The sequence below is a fragment of the Camelus dromedarius genome, chromosome 3, assembly GCF_036321535.1.
Source record: "Camelus dromedarius isolate mCamDro1 chromosome 3, mCamDro1.pat, whole genome shotgun sequence".
Taxonomy (NCBI): domain Eukaryota; kingdom Metazoa; phylum Chordata; class Mammalia; order Artiodactyla; family Camelidae; genus Camelus; species Camelus dromedarius.
In genome coordinates this window covers 82,740,959-82,763,618 of record NC_087438.1, presented here as the reverse complement: position 1 = coordinate 82,763,618, position 22,660 = coordinate 82,740,959, and the positions used below count along the sequence as shown (strand labels likewise).

The 22,660-nt window shown below is 36.3% G+C and overlaps 1 long non-coding RNA gene across 1 annotated transcript in view; it reads right to left on the bottom strand.

Annotated features, from left to right (window-relative positions):
* Window positions 1-958: 958 nt before the first annotated feature.
* LOC116149516 (uncharacterized) overlaps window positions 959-22,660 on the bottom strand; it is a 131,721-nt gene continuing 110,019 nt past the window's right edge. Inside the window, exon 7 of the long non-coding RNA XR_004133106.2 lies at window positions 959-1,081. This is a non-coding gene — a long non-coding RNA (uncharacterized LOC116149516). The remainder of the gene's footprint in view (window positions 1,082-22,660) is intronic.

The following is a 22,660-nucleotide window of genomic DNA, read 5'->3' as shown; positions in this document are numbered from 1 at the left end:
TTGAAGGCACTGGAGAGTAACCAAAAGCAGAGACTCTAGAAAGAATCTGATGCTTGAAGGAAGTGAATCATTCAAGTGAGATGAATGTTTATATAAATGTGGGCTTTATTCCTAAGGATGCTCACCATTTCTTATTTGCAGAGGTTAGAAGTCAAGCTTGAGATACCAGAGGATGGATCAATGGCTAGAAACTGAACAGGAGAATGTCAGAAAGCACAAAAGCACAGCAGGAAACTAAAATCTGCATAGGCCAGGAGAGACTCTGAGAACATCAGTGGAGAACAAGAAGCAAGCTGAAAAAGGTCAGCAGAGATGCCGGCCACCACTCATGCCAGGAGTTTGGTCTGTGATTTCCAGCTCAGAGGGGGCTTGGTAAACCCTTCAGTTTCCCTAGTAAATCAAAGTGTGATCCATTGTCAAGAAAAAAATCAATAGGAAGGGAATCTGAGATGACCCAGATGATAAAATTAGCAAGAAAAGAGGTTTTAAAACATCAGAAAAGCTGTATGTTCAAGGGCGTAAAGGAAAAATGGTCATAAAGTTTAAACATATAAGGAATCTCAAAAGAGAAAGAAAAATTATGAAAATAAACCAAGTGGAAATTCTAGAAATGAAAAGTACAATAATGGAGAATGAAAATATCACTAGACAAGATTAATAGAAGACTATGTATGGCAGTAGAAAAGATCAATACATCTGAAGTTCAATCAATTGAAATTAGGCAATTTGAAGGACAGTGAAAAAATGATTAAAATAGATGAACAGAACCCAGTGAAATTCTGGAACAATATTAATTTGTCTATCATACATGTAATTGAAGTGCCAAGAGGAGATGAGTGAGACAGAAAAGCACATGAACAAAATAGGCTGATAATTTCCACAATTTGGTAAAAAGCATAAACATATAAATGCAGGAAGCTTAGCAAGGAGGAAAATACATAGAAACACTTACCTAGGCATATCAGTCAAGCTGCTGAAAATCTAAGATACAGTGTTGAAATAACTTTCCAGGCCCAAGATGGAGCCACTCCTGCCCAAGGTGCCACGTTAGCAAACCGAATCTTAGGTAACATTCATGTTCCTGTAAGAGTTACATTTAATCAGAAACACAGTGTATCAAATCAGCCAGTCTCCAAACACCAAGCCAACTCTGGCCCACTTGCCCTAAACAAGACTGACTATATGGCCCCAGCCAATCAGATGTTTTCTATTTGTCTCTTCCTCGTTCTTTATTCTTTATCCTATAAAAGTTTCTTGGCTTCTACCTCATTTTACAGTTCTCCAAAAGGAAACAGTCTCCTTCACAAAGGTTAAAAGTTTATATCACCTAATTTGTCTTCTTTAATCTTTTTTTTTAAACAAGAGAAGATCTGAAATCCAACAAAGATCAAAAAAGAACCACCGAGAATTAATGATATGAATGATTACAGACTTCTCATCAAAAAGTAAGGAAGGACCAAAGACAACAGAATACCTTTATAGAGCTGAGAGAAATAAAAACTGTCAACCCAGAACTCTATCTTAAAGGGGAGGGGGTGGAGGGATAAATTGGGAGATTGGGATTTGCAGATACTAACTACTATATATAAAACAGATAAACAGCAAGGTCCTACTGTATAGCACAGGGAACTATATTCAGTACCCTGTAAGAGTCTATGATGAAAAAGAATATGAAAAGGAATATATAACTGAAATATAACTGAATCACTATGCTGTACACCAGAAATTAATACATTGTAAACTGACTCTACTTCAATAAAAAAAATGGAACAAGTAAAAAACAAAGACATTTGCAAATAAAATAAAGCTGACAGTTCATCACTAGCAGTCCTGTACTATAAGAAAATATAAAGAAATCCATCAAAAGACAAAACTCAAGAAGAGAAATATTACTAAAAATTAAGAAGAAAATATCTCAATAAATAATAAGTTCTTAATAACATTCCTAAATGTATATGCACTTTAGTGAGCTTCAAAATACTCAAAGCAATACCTGCCAAAACTAAAGGAAGAAACAGGTAAGTGCATAATCATAGTTATGTATTTTAACACCTACCCCTTTGCAAATTGACTAAACAAAATAAATCAATAAAGATACAGAAGATTTAAACGCTCGCAACCAACTGCAACGTGTTTTCAAGAAACAGAACAGGTTGACATTATCTGAGGACATTATGAAATAAGTATTTTAAGTAAAGTGCCCAGAATTTAAGGGCGTGAGTTTCCAAATTGATAGGGCCTATCATTTCTCCAGCACAATGTGTGAAAAAAACACCCACACCAAACAATGTCATCATGAAACGTCAAAACCCTGCAAACAAAGACATGTATCCAAAAGTTCTCAGAGACAAAGCAAAGAAGAAATAAAACAAAAACAAATGCCATACCACGAAATGGAAATCTATTTAAATGCATGGTTCCAGACATGACGGAGTAATTGGTATTGAACTTGCCATTCTGCTATAAACAACATAAAACAAAATATATGAAGTCACTATTTTGAGGGTCTAAGCAATCGTAATATAAAGCAATAATTCTGGAGAGAAGGGGAAAATGTGAGGTGAATCACATTCCCCCTGGGGGCACTTCCCATGCGTGCTGCAGAGAAGTGGGGCTCAAACAGAGTAGTTGTCTTGCTGGGCAAAGACTGGAGTTCACTGCTGCTGCAACAAATCACCACACACTCAGTGGCTTAGAACAACATCCATTTATGATGTCATAGTTTCCATGGATCAGATATCTGGCACAGCACGGATTTCAGCCAATTCTCTGCTTAGGATCTCACATGGTCAAAGTCAAGGTGTTGGAAAGGGCAGGATTCTTTTCTGCAGGCTCTTGAAAGAATGCCCCTCCAAGCTCATTTCCTTAAGGTTAAAGAACTAATGTCCTCATTTCCTTGCTGGCTGTCAGCCAGGAGCTTCTCTAAGCTCCTTAAAGTCATTGGCACTCTTGCACACATTGCCCCTCTCCCAGCTTAAAGGTCTACTAGGGTATGTCAAGTACTTTTCAATCTCTATGACATCCCCTTCTGGCACATCTATCTGACTGATATTTATATTATGCATAATCATCTTCAAATAAGATACTGGTAAATTACATCTCATTCTTATTGAAGAAAAAGCAAGAAATACTGGTGAGCATTATCCATGGGTCTATCTAAGGTCTATGTGTTAGAAGTGCATTCGGTGGTGAATAAAAAACTCATGCATACACTGTGGATTGCAAGTAATAATGGGATAAGAAAAACATTTAATTATCTCACCCAAGAAAAAATCTGGAGGTAGACAGTCTTTTGTGATGTCATCAAATCCCCAGGCTCCTTCTATCCTTGTGTTCTACTATCCTTTCAAGGATCTGCCTCTCCCATCATAGTTGTAAAATACATGCTGAATCCCCAGAAATTAAGCCCAGGTTCACAGCAAAAATAAGAGAAAAGTGGAAGACATCAGATGTCTATGTCCCTTTTATCAAGAAAATAGGTATTTTCCAGAACACCCAACAAGAGCTCTACTTACATCTCATTAATACAAAGTGTGTCATATGCCCTCTCCCAACTGCTATCGAGACCAGGAAATCAAATGTTGAGCTGTATAAGACTCTTATGTGGAGGGAGAAAAGAGGAGAGGCATTTGGGAACAAGTCAAGATTTTGGTTTTCTGGTCAACAGCGTCTGCTATAGGTACAGCACCTTTATCTCTGCTTTTGGGAGTTTAACATCCCAAGCCTCAATCTTCATGTATAGAAAATAACCTCATTCTCTTGGGACACTTAAATAGTAAGATACAAAAAGAGCATTTAGAATAACATTTGGCACATTTAACACTCATGAGATACTAATTTTCCCTCTTTTCAAAAGTAAAATTCCCCTTTGTTACTTACTAGCATGGGCACATAATTGTTTGTTACATATTTCTCTTTTTCTAACTTAAAAAATAACCTCTCCATGTATCGTTATAGTTTGAAACCTGAACTAAATGAACCCCCATGAACAATTATAGCCTAGACCCCTGAGTGTCTGGAGTGGGTAGATCTACTTACAAAATATGGCCTTAGACAGATTTACTACATGTTTTTTCTTTTCCATTGCTTCCCCTCAACACTCCCTCAAATCTCGATACTGTTATTATTAGGATCCAAGTTAAGTACATATGTATTAGTCAGTACGTTCCAGCCATAAGTGATAGGAACCCAGCTCGAACTGGCTTAAATAATTTAAGTTTAAAAATACAGACCTAAAATCACTCGTGTAACTTAAAATCCAAGGGGACAACAGCTTCAAATAATGTCATGGAGTCTATCTCTCATCCCTATTTTTCTCTGTTACTATCAGTCCCAACAGCCTCTCCATTCAGAGATGGCTGGATGATCTCTAGCACCTGAAGATCTGCCTCCTAGCAACACAGCAACCCCACAAAAAAAGTAAAGGTCTGCTTTCCCATAATTCCAGCACAATTGTCAGAATTGGACTGACTCAGGAAACATGCCCTTGGTACTAGAGCTAGAATAACCAAGTAGGTTCATATCGTGACTTAGCATCCCTTTGATCAAGTCATTTAACTTCTTTGAGCTGTAATCTCATCACCTGTAAAATAGTACTGACTTCTGGAATCAACTGGAGGATTAAATTATTAATATCATCTGTAAAACAGTATCTATTTCCTGGATCACTTGGGGAATTAAATTATTTAATACACCTGAAGCACTTGGAGCAGGCCTTGGCAGCAGTACTTGCTGCCTAAGTATTTAGGTTCTGATGTTCTCTCTTAAACAATTCCTATCACTAGGTGAAGGAGGGTAAAATATGTTGAGTGATGTGCCCATCTTGGAGGAGGTGTGGTTTCCCATGGATGCACAGTTCAAAAGGAATAGTGTCCCTAGAGAAAAGTCGAGATGCTATCATTAGAAGAGTGAGAAACAGATGCCCTTTAGGCAAAAAAAGAAGAGATCCACTATAGTCTAAAAGCTTCTATGTAGCCTTGAAAAAGATTATAGATCTCTGCATTAGGATCAGTAACTGCTCCTCAAAACACAGTGAAATTTTGTATTTCCAAGTGGGCCTCGGCCAGTACTTGTCTACCTATTTCTATCATATTAACATATTTAGGGGCACCACTGAGGAACATTAGCCATTAAGAGTAATCAAGGAATAGGAGCTATTTTAAGGCTCTTGAACAGAGAAAATCTTGAGAAACATACTTTGAAGAAGCTCCTGAAGAATGTCGGACTCCTTTGAGTTATTCCGTGGAATTTTATATCATTACCATAAGCTTAGATCACACTCTATAGCAGAAGCACAAAAGACACTCTTCCCTTCATTCAGACATTGGAAAAGTCTTCAATGCTTTTTGTAAAGCAACCAGAATCCATACCTGCAACGCTGGTCCCTGGACGTTAGTAGTGATGGACACATGTTGCATGTTTTCTAAAAAGGCAGTCAGCAATTCCTCAGCCCTTCATCTGGTTCCCCAGTACCTCCTCCCACCCCTACTCACCCTCACCACACACACATCATTATCATCGTCATGAACAGAGAAACATGCATGCATATGTGTGAATGATTTGTAGTAAACATCCAATAACTAAGATGAATGCTCTTGGTTATTGTATGAACTCTACGATCTGTGAGCTTGTGATTGGTGAACATGTTGGAGGGGGTTTATATCAGGGCTTCACTGGGCACTCATGTTTTATTGGGAGTATACCACAGAGATGCTATGTGCGTGGTGTGCAGTGTGAGTTGGCAGTATTGTCCTTAAGGCAGAAGAATGTATGTTACAGTAAGTTATCTGAGAAGTAAGGGTGTGGCATATGAGCAGTTTCGAATGAGGTGGGTTTGTGTATGGGGGGTGATAGTCAAAGTATTTAATAAATATTACAACCCATTCACTGACCAATTGGAATGAACTACTGACAAACTGAAGAAACAGAAGCAATAAACAACCTACACTGCCTTATCAAACCACACTAATTAAGTATCAGTCATGTGTGTTTGCACATATCTCATGGTAGACACACAATAAGAATTCAGCATATGCTATGGTGTTTATTGAGGTTCTTCCACATGTTGGACCCTATTATGATACTAGGCTGTGGGAAAACAAATAGCTGGTTTTTTTGGATGTACAGTCACAGATGGCTCATGAATATATCTGTGCCCCAATCTGTCCTCCACTCTCTCTGGCAAAAGGCCATGTCAATATGTGGTCCCATAACTCATAGGGAGGTCCCACAGTCAGCAAGCCCAGATAAGTAGGATTATTTTTTGCTCATTTGCCTTTGCTTATTATCTCCAAAACTGTCTAACATATTTTTATTTCCAGTTTATTTCTCTCTCCCCCATTCAGGGCACTGTAAGTTGTACTCAGAAAAATGTATGTGTGATTGAACAACTGAAGCCTTAAAATCAGATTTCAGCCTCTTTTCTCAGTTTGAGCCATGCCTCCATAGCTAGCAAAAAGTTGTCACAAACTATAAGTTTCAACTGTTATCTCATTATATTAGGATGGCAATCCTTCCCTGTTTTTTATATTTTATCTTTAATAGTTGGATTTCAGGGAAGGGAGTTAATTAACTCTATATGCACTCTCACGCCTAAGACTTTCAAGTAAACAGAGAAATTTTAAGTACTTCTGGACTCTGATGTAACATCATGAAGTGTCCCTCAGTCTTGTTCAAGAGAAAATAGGACAACAGAGCCATCTTAAGGATCTAGTATGATAGATGTATACAGTCAGAATATCATTATTTCCCTTCTTTCTGGTACAAAATTAAGGGGCTTCAGTGGCATTCCTGTGTGGATATTTGAATATATCACAAGCTGTGGTTTTCAAACTAGTGAGTAGCCCATCTACAGGTCTGCGTGGGGGCCCTTCATTAAGGCGTGGAGGCTTTTTGGTTTTTCCCCACAAAAGCATTATAAACAGGCTCTATTATTTTCGCAACCAAATATCCGACTAAACTACATGGGAAAACTCTCAATACTTAATAAAGTCAAAAGCAGTTTGTGCCTGAACTATGAGATGCTGAAGATGCTAATATGTCTATGTCTTGATCAACAGGAGTACATACAGTTTATAGTGTTAGTTACCATATCCATAATAATATGTTCCATTACCAATTTCCAGCACAAAAAGATTCCTGTTGAATAATGCAAAAATTAACTTAGTTCTATGTCCTTGCACAATGTTACCATCTTAGAGCAAAGTTTTGAATTAAGTCAAGTGTTATCACTAATTATAGGAAAACCATGTCTAACGTTGCTTACTGATTTTGAGACTTTTTTCTACATAGAGAAATAATAAATTTGTGCTGTTGCGTGCTATATGAGCTTCAATCTGCAGAAGTGTTTTGTTCACAACAAAATTCTCATTTAAGACAGCAAATAATTGTGGCTAAAGTACAGATGCAGTGAAGGGAAAGAGGGGGAGAAACAAGTTGCAATAAACACTAATAACCACAACTTTTATGTAGTTTGTCATATAAATCGCTCCCTAAGTGAGTAATAATATTTCTGCCTAGACTTATACTCATAAGTGATTTTACTAGTTAGGACACTTAACTTCTGCTCGACTAACAGACAACCTTGTATATGATCTCAAAATCTGTTTAAAAACATAATACCCAAGATATTTTTTTCAGTGAATCTGTGACTTCCAATCTGCCCAAGATAAAGCAACAGGGATCAGATTTACAGTCTGACTTAAAAAAAAAAAAAAACCTGAGAAAAATATATGAAACAAAGGTTTTTAAGACATTGGACATCAGGCTATGAAGAAGAGATGTGAAACAAGAGTCTGTTGGTGACTGTCCCAGCTAATTGCCTTGGGGGAGTTTCCAGGCTGAAGCACAGAGCAGGGGAGCTGGAGCAAACTCACAGCATTCCCCGAGATGAGGAGGCATGTCTGATAGACCAGGAAGACCAAGACACTAAGTTGTGCAGGACAGAGTACCGAAGAGAAGAGGTATTCAGAGAGAACACTCCAGAGATTTGCATAAACATTCTATGCAGTGTTAAGCAGAGTATAATCAACTGATAACGTGGGATGGGACTACCAGAGAGTGGGGAAAACAACAGAAAGGTTGGAGGGAACAAGAACAGGCACTCACACAGGAATGAGAATAATACCTGCTACCAGGAGCCACACTGGGGCACTGGGTAGAGGATTCAGAACAGTCTTGCCTCAGATTTGGAAAATAAATATCCCTAGGCTAACTTCTGCTCTGGTACTGCCTAACAAATATTAAAGGCGAGATATGAAAGGCTCAGACTGTTTCCAAATAATTCAACCACATTCCAGAACAAAATTCAACTGTAAGAATACAGAATTTTCAAGCACCCAACAAAGTAGAAAAAAATCAATGTCTATCACCCATTTAAAAATTAGCAGGCGTGAAAAGAAGTGAGAAAATACTGCACATAATGAAAAGAAAAAATCAATCAATCAAAATGGACTGACTACTGACACAGATGATGGAATTAGCAGACAATAACATTAAAATGAATATTATAGCTGCATTCCATGTGTTCAAAAAGCTACAGGAAAGATTGAACATGTTAAGTAAAACCTTAAAGGCATGCATGAAAAATACCAAATTGACTCCAAGATTAAAACTGCCATGAAATAAGTGAGATGAAATAAAAATTAAACATGAAAGTAAATACGCACTTGATAGGATTAATAAGAGAGGAGACATTGCAGAAGAAAATATTAGTGAACTTAAAGTTATAACAATAATCCCAAATGAAACCTAGAGAGATTTTTAAAAAAGACATAAGGGGGGAGGGTGTAGCTCGGTGGTAGAGTGCATACTTACCATGCACGAGGTCCTGGGTTCAAGCCCCAGTACCTTCATATAAATAAATTTTTTAAAAAAAGTTTAATAAAAAAAATTTTTAAAGACTGTAGGAGGTAATTAGGTCATGAGCGTGGAACCCTCATGAATAGGATCAATGCCCCTTATAAAAGGGACCCCAGAAAGCCCCCTCCTGCTTTTTCCACTATGTGAAGAAACAAAGAGAAAGAGTCAGTCTGCAACCCAGAAGAGGGCTGTCACCAAAACTCACCCATGCTGACACCCTGATCTTGGACTTCCAGCCTCCAGAACAGAGAGAAATAAATGTCCGTTGCCTATAAATCACCCCGTCTATAGTACTTTGTTACAGCAGCCTGAACTAACTATGCCAACTACTTTGGAAAGTCTTTTAAAGTTTCTTAAAAAGTTTAAATATTTGTCCAGCCATTCCACATCTCAGCTTTTCCTGAAGAGACATGAAAGCAGAAGTCCACACAAAGACGTATATGTAAATGTTTATACCAGCTTTATTGGAATAGTGAAAAACCAGCAACAAATCAAATGTTCATCAACAGAAGAATGGATAAACACACTGTGGTATGTATGCACACAGTGAAACACTAGTCACCAATAAGAAGAAATGAATTGTTGATGCAATATGTATAAACATCAAAATAATTCTGATTATGAAAGGAGCCAAACAAAAGAGCGTATACTGTATGATTTCATGCATATAAAACTATAGAGAATAAAAACTAATGTATAGTGACATAAAGAGAATATGTGGTTGCTTGAAGACAGGCAGAGAAGAAAGAATGGATTACAAATGGATACAAGGACACTTTTCAGGTGATAAATATATTCATTATTTTGATTGCCATGTTGGTTTCACAGGTATATATGTATGTCAAAACTTACCAAACTATGTAATTAAAAATTTGCAATTTATTGAACATGAATTATACCCCAATAAAGTTGTTTTAACAAGTAAAAGGCTAAAAATTAAAATTTAAAGGAGAAAAAAATTCAGCTATATTTCTGTGTCAAGCTAAATATACAGGCAAGTTTAAAGGTATGAAAATAGTTAATATTAGAGAAGTTTTCCAACAGAGTAATGATATTGACTCATTATCTACATATGTATAGTATTTGCTATTAACTGCTGAACAGATATCTAACATCTGCTGGGGCTTTTAGAAAAATATCAAAAACACTATGCTGAGTCAGTAATCCCACTCCTGAGCATGTATCCAGAGAAAACTCTAATTCAAAAAGATTCATGCACTGCAATGTTCACAGCAGCACTGTTAACAATAGCCAAGACCAGGAATCAACCTAAATGTCCACTGACAGATGATTGAATAAAGTTGTGGTATATACATACATACATACATACAGCCAGCCATAAAAAGAATGAAATAATGCCATGGATGCACATACAGATTATCATACTAAGTGAAGGAAGTCAGATGGAGAAAGACAGATATATAGTATCATTCATATGTGGAATATAAAAAATATGACACAAATGAACTTATTTATAAAACAGAAAGAGACTCACAGACATAGAAAACAAATTTATGGTTACCAAAGGGGAAGGCGGAGGAAGGATTAATTGGGAGTTGGGGATTAGCAGATACAAACTACTATATATAAAATAGATAAACAACAAGCTCCTATTATATAGCACAGGGAACTACATTCAATATCTTGCAGTAACCCATAATGAAAAAGAATATTAATAAATATATGTGTGTGTGTGTGTAACTGAATCACTATCCTGTACACCAGAAACTAACACAACATTGTAAATCAACTACACTTCAGTTAAAAAAAAACACTGTATAAAGTCTATATATGCAGTTTACCTACATTACTATTAACAGGCTTCATTTCTACCAGGTAAGGAGAAAGATTTGTGTATAAATCTGTATCCCATAGGTGAACTCACATGCCCGTAGCAGAGGTGGGAGACATGAATCCATAAACCACAACTCAGATGCATATCTCTATATGCTTCTAATGTCCTCATTATCGAGAACCTCCACACCACACCCATAATTATATATTGCTACACAAATAATCACTTGCCTTCCCTTATTTCAAACACAACAAATTGACATTTTTGCATTTTTTTCAGTTGTTATTTTGATTGGTTGGGAGAGATGCCTCCAATTTCCCTTTGTTTAAATTATTAACTGCTTCATTTTTCAAAAAAGTATTTTAATGAATGAATGAATATAAAAAACTTCAAGTTACTTTTATTATATAGGCCATTTGTCACTTAAATTTTTCAGTATTATCTAGCAACTTGGGATGGTCACAAGTGAATTTCAACCATTTAAAAAAATGTTTTCTAGCAAAATTACTATACAGTTCTTTTTAAGTTATAGACACATCAAAAGCTTATCTTTATCAGCTTTGGGCAGTAAAAGACATTATTCTTTCCCAGAGAAAAGGAAATATGTGCTGAATAGGCAGTTGCTACCCACCAACTACATTGCTATATAGTATAATATTACTAAACTGATTAATAGTAATTAAGGTATTTAAGAAACTGACTTACTGCAGTTATTTGTTCTAAAATCAGCATCGACCTAAGCTGTTAATTATTTCCACCATGCCTAACAGCAATTCCAAAGGCACTAACTGCAATCAAAGAGCATATGTAAATGAACTTACCAAAAAGGCACTTTAACGATGCATATTAAATGCAATGAAAATGTGAGAGTTGGAAACTTAAAAATAAAATTAACACAGGGAACATTACAAATTAAGGGTGCCCACACAATTGCTGATTTCCACATTATGCATATGTCAGATTAAAGGAATGAAATAAGTATTGCTTAGCTGTGCAGTAACTGAGAAACTTGATCTGAATGTATAAATCTGTGAAGGGCACAAAATTCAATAGAAAACATTATTGAATATTATTGGGAGGTGAGGTATAATTAGAAACATTAAGAAGGCACGTATTACAAAAATTGATGGGTGAGTGTAAAGTTCTAGACTTTTTTAAAAGAGCTGTCAGCAAATCCATATTGTTTCCAGGCTTCTAAGAAGCCCCCAAACCACAAAGACTAGCAGTAGGCTCAATGGAAGGGCACAGGTTTTGAAGTCACAGAACATTGGAAACTCTAGCCTGGCTTCACCATTTACTTGCTGTGTAACATTAGGCAAGTTACCTAGCCTCTCGGATCCTCAGTTCCTTCACCCATACCCAATAGCAATAATAAAAAAAAAAGTACCTACCCCCATAGGATTGTAATTCAGATTGAATGAAATAATACACACAGGAAGTACTGAACACAGTGCTCAACAATAGAGCTTAGTAAATGGTACCTGCCCTTATTAAGCTTATATTGTTGGGCTTTTTTCCAACTTTCAGAAACGCACTGTTGAGCCAAACCTAGAAGATGACTGGATTTTCTAGATCCACTTTCTATCCTGTAATACTGAAATATTTAAATACAAGTGCTCATAGACAACTATGTTTATCATTTAAACTCACTAAGGAAAAATATCATTTCTTATACTTTTTTGTAGTCCAAGAGCAGGATACTTTGCACAAATTAATTTCTTAGGAAATTTTGGTGGGTTTTATTCCAAACAAATTGTAATTGATCAATTCTCTATAAACAAATATTCCTCCACAATTTTATGAACTCTGTAACAGGAAAATATCTGTAAGATGCTACAAGAACATATTTTACAGTTATCTCAGGAATTTACTGGAAATTCAGACATTCAAAGATAGGTTGGGAATTCTACAATCCTATCTGTTCGAGCATCAACACACAGTTTATGTATTATAAAACATTCTTGATTCCTCCATTGTCTTTGCCCTTACATTCAGTCAGTTACAAGGTCATAAACATCTCAGACTCTACCCACTGCTCTCCAGGTCCACTGCCACTTGCCAGGTCAGGACCCAAGGTTTCCCACCCAGATTTCTATTGTAGCTTCTTACCTAGTCTTCCCTTTCAGGCTTCTCTGTCTCATTTCAATTTTATATGTATCAGCTGGTATGATCTTTTCTAAAATGCATGCCATTTCTCCCTCTAAATCACTGAAGGGCACTATTTCCCTCAGACAAAGTTACGAAGATATTAGCACTGCATATAAAGTCCTCATAGTGAGCTGCTCTGTACTCAAGCCTTCAGCCACATCTATTGCCACTCTCCCACCCCGACTCCCTGCCCCAAATATAAATCACACTCCAGTTAGAATAAACTGCTTCAATTCCTCAAACACACCATTCTTTCCAACACACTCATTTTCCTCCATCTGGAGCACTCTTTCTTTTTCCTCATCAAGTTAACTCCTACTCTTCTTTTAGGTCTAGACTTAGAAGTCACTTCTTTTGAAAAAAATCCCTCCAGAGCCACTAAGTTTGGATTAGTTCTTCTCTTGTAAGTGAAGAGAAGTGATTTATTTAATCACCTACTCCCTCAAGGAATGTTTCTTGAGTGCCTACTACTTACAATCTCTAGGCATGGGGATTCAGGAATACAGATAACATCCAAACCCTCCAAAAACTTCTAGATAATGGAATAGGCAGAAAATTTTAAAATAAAAAACATCTATCAGATGGTCATCAGTGTCTTGAAGCAAAAAGAAATCTGAATAAGGGGAATAGGACATGTCAAGTTGAGTTGTGATGGTTGCTGATAGGATGTCAAGGAAAGCTTTAGAGAGAAGATGACATTTGAACAGAGACCTGAAAGAGATGAGGGTGCGAGTACGGTACTTTGAGGAAAAGGAGTGGCAGTCAGTGGGAGGGGCACACGGTATGCCCCTCAGTAGGAAAGGACTTGGCTGCTGGCCTAATCTGAAGAACAGAAAGGAAGCTAGTGAGGCTGGAGCGGATTAAGAAAGGGAGAAGACATGAGGTCAGAGAGAGAACTGGAGGAGGGCAGATCATTTCAGGCCTCAGAAACACTATAAGACCTTTAGATCCTCCACTATACCAAATGGAAGGCCAAATGAGGGCTTGAAAGGGTAAGTGGGCCACATAACCTGACTTATGCTGTAGAGTCATGAGTAGAAGCAAGGAGACCCGTTAGGCTGTTGCAATGCACATGATGAGAGCTGTCGGTGACTTCAAGTAGCAAGGAGTAGTCAGATTCCAGATGTATTTTGAAGGTAGGACCAACCAAATTTAACTGACAGATGAGATGTGAGAGATGAAAATCAAAGGTGTCTCCAAGTTTTTTGATTTGAGTAACTAGATGGATGAAATTCTCATTACCGAAATGAGGAATGTTGCAAAAAAAGGGAGGAAGCCTGGGAAAGGCGAAGAAGACAAAGTGGATTACCTAAACGTCATTCAAGTGGTGGCATCAAGTCAGCAGTTGCATAAAAAAATCTGCAGTTTGGTGGTGAATTCAGGATACAGATATTCAATATGAGTCATGCAAATCCTGTATGAGATCACCTAGGAAGGAAGGGAAATAGGAAAGAGATGAAGCCCCAGGACGGAGGCCTCATTTGGGAAGATGTGGAGAAGCTAGCAAAAGAGATCAAAAAGGCATGATTGGTAAAACAAATACAAAGAGTGTGTGATCTCCTGAAAGCTGAACAAAGGAAGTACTGTAAGCAGAAGTGATCACTGTGTCAATTGAGGCTGATAGGTCAAGCAAGGTAAGACTAAGACATAACCATTTAATTTGGTGATACACAGGTCACTGGTGGTATTTAGAGGAGGTATTTTGATGGAGATGTAAGGTGAAAACATGCTTATATACAGTTTGGGAAAGAACAAGAGAGAAAGTGGAGTCATTGATTACTGGCCAGTTTTCCTGAGGAATTTTTCTATAAAGAGGCACAGAGATAAGCACTATGGCTGGAAGAAAATGTGGGCTCAAGAGAAGGCTTCTTTTTAAATGAGGGAGTTTAAAAATGTTTGTGTGCTAATAGGAAGAAATGAATGAATATTCTGTAGCAAGAGGATCATTTACGATATTTACCAAAGGGCTTACTAAGACTGAACATCTGTGGTTATGCCAAAACTAAAGGAATATTCTGCAATCAACCTTTCAGAACAAAGGTTTTCTTTGCAAAACAGTAATTGTAAAACAAACAACAATAAAAGGGACCAGACTTACAAGTCATTTCAAACATTTGTATCTGTTCTATCATCACAAGGATTAAATGGTTCATTTTTCAAATATTAAGGCAATATAGTCACAGATTTCACTTCTGCTAAAATTTTCTTTAAGACCACGAAGAACAGAATTGGCGTAATACTCTTTCCTGTCTTCCACGAGTATTTTTAATATCTACACCAACGACTTGGGGACAGAAAGAGATCAATGGACAAGGAGATTATGATACAAATATTCATTTATCTTTATCTAATGCTTTATTCTTCCTAAAGATTTTTTAGTGATTAGCTTACAATTTTGCTATGAATATCAGCAGACATGTTTTTCTGAGAACCCATACGGTACTTCTTACAGGAATAAAGGTGAGAAGCAGTAAGGGACATCTGGGACTGGGAATAACTCAGTTAATAGAACAACAGAATGACAACCATAACCTCAACAACTACCAGTTACCAAATACCTGATATCTGCTCCTTGCTGTGCTTGGTGCTTTCCAAGCATTGGTTCTACTTTTCACAAAAATCTCTGACTCCATATTATTATCCTCATATGAAAGATGCAGGGACTGATATTTAGAGAGAATATATAACTTGAGGAGTGCTTCCAACTAAGTAAGATATAGAGCTGGAGAATCAAACTCAGAACTGCTTTGTTCCAGAATATACCTCTGTCCAACACGTACTTATCAATGTTCTGCAATTAAATAGGTTAAATCTATGTATAATTCTAAAATAGTTCTCTCTATATATATTTTACCCTACTATCCATATTTTCCTAAAAACTATTCTATCATCATTGCAGATAAATATTAAACAAGTATACCAACCTCTAATAGTAAGTATCTATTCTTCTAAGTTTCCATTGGCTTAAATAGAACAGTCTAACGGCAGCTCTGTCTCACACTTGACCCAAACAAAACTGTGATGCCTGTAAAGGGTCCATAAATCACAGTTCTCATTAGTATGCTATGTATCCTTTGTTTAACTATTCTGAGTTTTTCTTTCTTACATAATTGCATTCTGAGAAAATGTAAATGTTAAACATGAGCAAGCATCACATTGCTGTGACAATAAAAGACATTTTTTGATTTGGTGACGAGAGAAGTGGCAAAGTTAAAAACAGGAAGGTCTGAGTGGAGTCTTTTATAGGCATATAAAATTTAAATGACAGAGCCCTTTATAATCCTGCCAAAATGTAAATTCTTGAGTATAGGAAAGACCAGAAGCTTTGTCTGTTTAAAACTGACAAAATACATCAGACTTTAATTGGCAGTAGAGTGATAATGGAAAGGAGATGTAGCTTAATTGGAGTTCTCTCCCTGAAAAGACAGAGCTTCGTGGTGTCACTTTAATTACTTCTAGCCATTAATCCTGCAATCATATATTACTTTCTCCATTTATTATACCAGGAAGCACTCTCTGCTGTAAATGCTATGATATTTAAAAAGCAAATGCCCAGTGAAAACAAAGAGAACCAGACTAGATTCATTGTCTCAGCAAACTGCTCTGGAGAAACATAAACTGACTTTTAAATCATGAATGATCAGGATGAAGAACATGGCTAATTTAATTATTAACAATGAACACTCTGGATTCAGACTACCATTTAATCTAATCATTACTCTTCCCTGTTGTATTAATTAATTATTTAAGTAGTTAATGTGATACTTGAGAAGTTTCCTTTTAACATGAGTCTTTGATTGCTTCTACACAGCGGGATAAATATATCACTAAAAACATACTACAATAATGGCCCCTGGTAGCAACTGTAACTGACAGTTTTACCCAGAATGGGAAGTACTCTAAAAGGAAGACATGGTCTTAAGCCTTCCAGGAAACATTCATTCCATGTATAAGTCATAGTAATTACATTGTTTTCCTTTGCTTTTCGAAGGACCCATAGATGCAACAGATTCTTTTTTTAATACATTCTTCTTTAATTTTTACTGCTTATAACTATATGCACTGTATAAGATTCTGATGCTCACTGATCTAAATGTAATTAATTGACACTGAAGTCCATGTATTTATCTAATTTTAGAATTCCCATTTCCCACCCATTTTTCAGAGGCTTAAATTTAATTTACAAACAGTTAAATTTATATTTTTAGCCATTTTTAAAGGTAAATGTGTCCAATCAGTATTTTACTTCCAATCATAATTTCTAAGTATCATGCTGTAAAATTAAAATCAATAAATGAACCATTACAGCCTAGCCCAGAAATATGCCAAAAAGTGTATTTTAGTGGGAATCAAATATAACCTCAAAATAAAAATTATCTTAATTTTTCAAATGCCTGCTCATTCCTCCAGTTCTTTTTGTAGAGATTTCCAGATTACAATAACTCTCTGTTATTACATTAAAAATTGATGTTTATTGAGTTGCATAGAGTTGGCTGATTTTTCCCAAGTGCTCCCAAAGCAAAAATGTATTTCACTGTCTTCAAATTTGGGCAGAAAACCAAATATAAATTGTTGATGGCCATTTGAGATCCTTTTAGGACTGGACAGCACGTAACACTGAATTAAAAATATAATGCCAGAATGTATCTAAACAGGACTATCCTCAAATATTAATGTTTTCTAAGACCTCTACTTTTAGGAGAAAAATATTAGGAATTAATTTTAATAGCCAGTTTCCAATATTGCTGCTGGTGTAACAAATTCACTTATTTCCTGTATGTGTGGCCTTCTACAGTAAGCATCTGCCTAGACATGAACCTTATATAAACTTTCTGCCTAGACATGGAAGAATCTTCAACAAAAGCAAAACTGAGTTACGCTCAGAGAATAAGGCACGAAAGTTAAATCATCTTACAGAAATTTCTGACAACTAGGACTAAAGACAAAGAGGATATTTTCTGGCCAACTAGTCACAACCATGGAATAGAGAGGTAATTAGGAGTATGTGCTCTGGAATCTCAACACCTGAGTTCAAAGTCTGAACCATCACATGTTCGCTGTTTAAACTTAGTAAAATAATAAACTTTCCTCTGCAGCAATTCCTTCATTTGTGTAAGAGGATAATAATTATATCTATTCATAGGTTTGGTGTGAGCATTAAATGGAATAATAAATGTACAGCACCTACAAAAGTTACTAGCATATAATAAATTTTCAATAAACGTTACATATTTATAATAATAATTATTATACACTTTTCTTTTACTCAATTCATTCTGCATGTACTCTGACTACTTTGATCTAGTATACGGGTGTGGTACATTGCTGGTCTATATACAATTCTTGCCATTCATACTTCTGGAAAAATTAACCCATAACACACTATGACGACTTTTTATATTCCAAAAGTATCTTGTAAACATTGGGAAAAAAACACATAAAGAATTTTCCCATCCTCTGTCTCCCCTTCTATTCCTTAGACGTAACCAATATGATAAAGAGTTTGGTGTACATCCTTCCAAATATTTTTCTATGCTCTTCATTATCTCTAAATACCTTTTCTAGATTATGGTTTGTTCTACAAATAGGGAGCAACTTAGATTATGGGAATGTTATGTGTTGGGCATAGTTTATATTTTCATGGCTTGACTTTTTCTAATCTTCAGTCTTTTTTTTCATCTCTTCACTGTGACATAGATAAAATAGTCTAACTGACCATGAGAGGAGGTTGACTGGAACAGAGGAATGCAGAAAGGCTGGGAAAAAGTAAGACTACATGATATATATTTATAATATGGATGCATATTATAAAGTGAGAGCCAAACTATAAAAGCCAGAACTTTTATAAATAGATGATGTGCTTGTGAGAGGGACATAGTTCATAATCACTCCAATGCACTTCATTAGACATTTAATAAACACTCAACTGTTCTATTAGTACCAGGACAATGAACAGGAAGAAAATAGATCATCAAGGAGGAATCACTCCCACAAAATGAAATTACCAGCATAAACTTGATTAAAAGATGAAATACTGCAGCACAAAGCTGCATAAAATCGATTATTATGTGACTTGGAAAATTCATTGTAAGAAAGCAAAATGGATGTTGAGTACTTGAATTAACAGTCAGTTGTCTGATTTCAAATGTCTCTGGCAAAAGAGACTGAACCCCAAGAACACCTTTTAAATATCTCAAGCTACAAGTGCTTACAGAACAAAGGCAACTTCAGAATTTGCCTTTATTTTAGCAAAGGGAGGAAATTACATTTGAAGCTCACAATAGTTTTCATTTTAAATGCATTCATTAAACATGTATAAACTATACACACATTTGCTTTCAGTGAAATACGGTATCTATGAACTATTTTAATTAGTTACATAACACAATGCTCATACTACAGAATTGAAATTAATCTTATTGAGCATCTACTTTTCATTCTCTCCCTGTAAGGTTTAGTTCAAATATGTGCCTTTATAAACTCTTGAACCTTGTGTTTCTGATTTAACTCAGGAAAAGAAATCTTTTGAGAAGATTGAGCAGCATTTCTTATAGTTAAAAATTTTTTAAATATTAGATTCACATATAGTTTCATGAATTATGACAGCTAAAACAAATGATAGAAAAGCATTCTCAATGTCAGTAAGTCTTTTTTTTTTCAAGTTTTGATAAACTGGTTGAACTAAGCAGTTTTAAAGTGGTATGAAATTGGGAATTTTAACAAATCTAAGAGGTCCCTTTATGCTATACTTTAAGGCTGACCTCCCCAAACTCTGAAAGTTAGTAGGATGAACACAAATAGTATTAAATCTCTTAGTTTCAAAAAAAAAAAAAACAAGTGCTCTCCACAAAATCTCACACAGCCAGGGTTTTTTTTTTTTGTTTTTTTTTTTTTAAAGCAGATTGATTATCCTTAAACATGCATTATCTTTCAGCCCATTGGTATTCTATAATAAATTCAGGCATTGCTGCATTTAGTGAAATAAGTGATTTCTTAGTAATTGACAAGATCAAGGCCAAAATATTTCATGTTTTGCTACTAAGAAGCAACCAAGATGAGAATCATTTATTGGCTATCCAGGATCATCTAAATAAAACAAACAACACTAATTTTCAAAGCACTGAATTTGCTCGGACACCAGGCTCTCTCCTGCCATAAGAGTAGGATAAGATCTCCTACAATATCCATCCTTGCCTCTTACCTTAGAATTGCCCCCAGATGCCAGCTGTCCCTCTGATCCCCTGATCCACTGGGTACTGTTTGCCTTTGCTGTGCTATTTCCAAGACATGAAATGCAGTTGCTTCTTTCTCTACTTTTTCTTACTGTGCTTGTTCTAAGTCTCAGCTCAAAGTACCGTCTCCTCCAGGAGGGCTCCCACATTTCCTTCGTTGCCTCCTATCTCGGAGCACAGAGCTCATTCAACACCTTGTCTATGAATCCACAGTTCTTTGCTCATGGTACTCTTCAAGCACACCAAGGATTTCTTTGCACAAAGACCCACAATAAAATATTTTTTGATCCTTTCAAATGGGGGGAATAAAGACTGGTCACGACATAGTCACCAGTTTATCTGCTTTGAGTTGCACACAATTTGAACAGAGTTGGGTTATGGATTGGACAGGTCAATGGCAGAGGAAGGAGAAGAGAACTAGCAATTCTTCAGCATGAACTTTGTGCCAGGATATAACCTAGCTAATTTTATATCTATTAAGAGCTGTAATTCTAAAAATAACCCTGTATATTAGGTGTCTTTATACAGCTGACCCTCAAACAACCGGGGACGGGGGTTGGTGGTGTTGGGGCATCCTCCCTCTGCATAGTGGAAAATACCCCTATAATTTAAAGTAGCCCCATATACACAGGAGCCTTCGTACACACGGGTTCCTCCATATCTGTTGGTTCCTTCTTATCCGCCAGATCCTCATCTGCGAATTCAACCAATGACGGGTGGTACTATATTTACCACTGAAATAAATCTACCTATAAGTGGACCCTGGCAGTTCAAACCCGTGTTGTTTAAGGGTCAACTGGGCACCATTTTCTTAGTAGAAAGTTGGAACTCAGAGAGACACTTGCTATGCCTACCCCAGTGGTAAATCTGAGTTGCTAATCAAAGTATAAATCAGTTGACTCAAGGCTGATAGGCAGTATGGCACAGTAGCTAAACGCATCTGAAATTTCGAAAGCAGACAAATTTAGGCTTGAATCCCTATTCTGCCAATTATGAGCCAAGAAACTTTAGACGAAATCTATATCTCACTCAGCCTCAGCTGCTCCAGGTGCACTATGGGGACTATAGCGATACCAACCTCTCAGGGGTTCCGTGTAGGGTGTCAGATACCCATGAGATGAATGGCACAAGTAATGTAGGGTCAAGTCCATCTTCTTGAAATTATACTATTTCCTTCTTGTAAAACTTCTTCAAAGAAGAAGTTACAGTTCTAAAGTGTGATTTACTGTTTATGTATGTGGGGTTTTAAAGGATTGTGGTCTATAATGTTATAGACGACAGGCCTTCTTTCTTACTAATTCTTGCCCCATAACCTCCTTCTCATTTCTTAAGCCAGATGTAAAAAGTTCTCTCTGGATTAAAAATAAGATTGGTGAAAGCAGGGTGCAAAATGTATACTCCTTAGAAGAGGGGACGGATTTATCTGAACTGACTTTATGGGGTTTCTTTTAAGCTTTAATTTCAAGTAGTGTTAGTCCTTTGCTCCTCTCAAGTCCAGAAGTTCACTCTTCAAGAACTACATTGCCCATAGGCAAGTTGAAACAGGAAGCAACCCAGTAAAGAGTAGCTGGGCTTCAAATACAGTTACCTCACACTTGTCTCCAATGTCTAGGATAGTAAAGAAGAAGGCACATCAGAGGCTGCCACCCTGACACGGGATCCATGGAGCACCAAGGAAACAACAAAGTTTAATCCAAGGGATGAAAATGTGCTCACGTCACCAATGCAAAACCATGAGTCACTCATTTTGAAGCCTGGCTGTTACTGAGAACTCCCGAATGATGCCCTTCCATCAGCTCCTTACTCTGACTGACTTCAAGAAAATCCTCTTCTGCTCCCCAGCTTCCCTAACTTCTTCAATTTTACAAAGATTTTATGGGTAATAATGAGACTGCCTAGGTTGTGTTTTAGGTTTCTTTTTCTTTTGTTTTATATTGAAGTGTAGTTGATGTACAATGTTAGTTTAGGGTTAGGTTTCTTTTGTATTCCTTTAGTATTGTTAAAAAATAAATTGAGGCATATTAAATTTTAAGAAAATTTGGTTAGTGCCAAACTAGTAGCAATTCAGAGCAAACAGGAACAAGGAGAAAACTTTCATAGAGAAAAAGTGGAAGCAAAGTAAGGAAATTATGGAATGGCTATAGCTTAATACCTAGTTGGCTATTTGTGACTGCTTGTCTTTAGGCTTGGATTTCATGACCCTGAGGCAAGTGCAGGTTTAAATTTTGCTTTGTTCAGGTAGGTGCCAGGGCATTAGAGACACCTCAGTCTAAAGCTTTCCTTGTTTAATTATTTTAACATATTTAAAATATGTTCGCATTTTCTAGTCATATTACATGAGACCCAAATTAATTTTAACAAAATAAAAATTTACAATCAGGTTAAATTAAAAACAAGAATTACTTCCAAGAAATAGGAAAAAAATGTGCCATCCAGAGGGAAGTACATAATAAAGAAAGACTGAACTTAAAATGTCTTGGCTTTTTCATTTTTTAAAATAATTTTTATATAATTTTTAAAGGTTATTTTCCATTTACAGTTATTACAAAATATTGGCTACATTCCTTGTACAATACATCCTTGAGCCTATCTTATACCCAATAGTTTGTACCTCTCACTCCCAATC